Source organism: Rutilus rutilus (assembly GCF_951802725.1).
Source record: "Rutilus rutilus genome assembly, chromosome: 22".
Classification (NCBI taxonomy): Eukaryota; Metazoa; Chordata; class Actinopteri; order Cypriniformes; family Leuciscidae; genus Rutilus; species Rutilus rutilus.
The window spans coordinates 17,055,520-17,057,765 of NC_140227.1; positions in this window are offsets into that span (position 1 = coordinate 17,055,520).

Below are 2,246 nucleotides of genomic sequence, written 5' to 3' on the forward strand. Positions count from 1 at the left end.
TGTCGCGTGATTGAATATTTGTGCTTCTATAGAGTTGTAATGCACCCAGAGTGCAGAAATGTTGTGCTTTCACTTTGCAGATTACAGAGATTATTGTTTTATCATGCATCTGGTTATGATGTTTGCATAAGCAAGCTATTTCATTTGAGCTGAAATGTGTTGATTATATATATATATGTGCATTTTCTCGCCAGACAGAAAGGTGCAGACGTCCGGTTCCTGTAAGTATGCAGGGTTTTTGTTAAAATTATTCATATTAACACTTCTGCTATTGTGCAGTAGGCAGTGTCATCTTTTTAAAATTGTATCTTGGGGTTTGGTTTAGACATAATATTCTTAAATATTATTGTATAATCTGGTTTTAATAAGTAGCTTATTCTTAAAGGATCATGAAACCCTAAAACACTTCTTTTTTATGTGAACAGTTATATACAGGTTCCACACAGTAATAGCACTCAACAAGTAGACTAGTGGAAACTGGCTATTCTTGCATTTTCTGCAATTTTATTCTTATGGTTTAAAAAAAAAAAAAAAACCTTCCTGAAGAAATATCAGTAAATGTGAGGTATGTGCTTTAGTTCGGAGTGGTGATTGGCTGTTATGGCTGGAGTATACGCGTCTACGTCATCAGTTTCTGAGTTTTTTTCCACATTATTCATGAGAAAGAACTCCAATCACTGCGCCGTATTATGCATAAGCTATTTTATCACTATGCATGAGAAAGTATCACTGCTCTTGTCTGTTTATACCCTCGTTGCCATTCAGAGACATGGGTCGTAAAGTGTGTGTTTCCTCGATGCGAATTTCGGACTGGTAAAATCCGGGTTTGCCGATCGCCTCATTTTAAAGGGATACTCCACTTTTTTGGGGGGAAATAGGCTCATTTTACAACTCCCCCAGAGTTAAACAGTTGAGTTTGATCGTTTTCGAACCCATTCAGCCGATCTCCAGGTCTGGCGGTACCACTTTTAGCATAGCTTAGCATAGATCATTGAATCGGACAAGACCATTAGCATCTCTCTCAAAAAAATGACCAAAGAGTTTCGATATTTTTCCTATTTAAAACTTGACTCTTCTGTAGTTACATCGTGTACTAAGACCGACGGAAAATGTAAAGTTGCGATTTTCTAGGCTGATATGGCTAGGAACTAACTTATACTCTCATTCCTGCGTAATAATCAAGAAACTTTGCTTGTCCAGCAGGCGTAATGATATGATGCAGCGCCTGAAAATAGTCCCCAGCTCGGTAACTTCCAACGTGACCGGGACTAAGTTTGTGTAGTTTCAGCCGGCAAATTAGGTAAAGTTAGTGGATTTTCCTGTGCGATTAGCCATGGTTCAGTGCCTAGTAAAGGGCTGTGATAGTAAGTCGAGGGGATACTATACCGGCGTCATGTTTCACAGAATACCAGTGAACAACAAGGAACTAAACAATCAATGGTTGTCTGCTCTGAACCTTGATCTCAAAACACCGGTAGAATCGATCAAGAAATGGCGTGTTTGCTCAGAGCATTTTGGACCACATGACTATAAAGAAAACAAGGACAGTACGGCACGGCGTCTAAAGGATACGGCCATCCCAACAGTCTTCAGAGTACAGACAGGTCCAAGTGTATCATCATCACCCATGGCTGTACGTATAACATTATTATTTTTAGTTAGCTTGAACGACCAGATTGAAAAAGCACTGCTGTTGTCTTTAGCTAAGTTACATGGTCCCACTCGTTACAACACAGGCACTCACTTTCGGTCGGCATGGGTTGGCAAGCTCCACACTTGCACCACCAGTTCGAATTTGCTCTCCTCCTCCCTTATGCCCCAGTCTGTTCAGCCATACTTTCTTGCCTTTCACGTTCCAAAAGCTCATCTTCAGTGTCTTCATCTTCCAGTTCAAATAGATGCGGTTCAGGATCTGCACCAAAGTAAATGGCTTCTGAATCGTCTCTCACAAATGTCTCCATGGTTACAAGGCACGCTCCCTGTGCAAGCAGGTTGTCACGTTGGTTATGTTGACGGAAGTTAGGCTATTTTCAGGCGCTGCGTCATATCATTGCGCCTGCTGCACCCATGGTACGTTAGCAAAGTTCCGTGATTATTACGCAGGAATGAGAGTATAGTTCCTAGCCATATCGGCCTAGAAAATCGCAACTTTTCATTTTCCGTCGGTCTTAGTACACGATGTAACTACAGAAGTGTCAAGTTTTAAATAGGAAAAATACCGAAACTCTTTGGTCATTTTTTGAGAG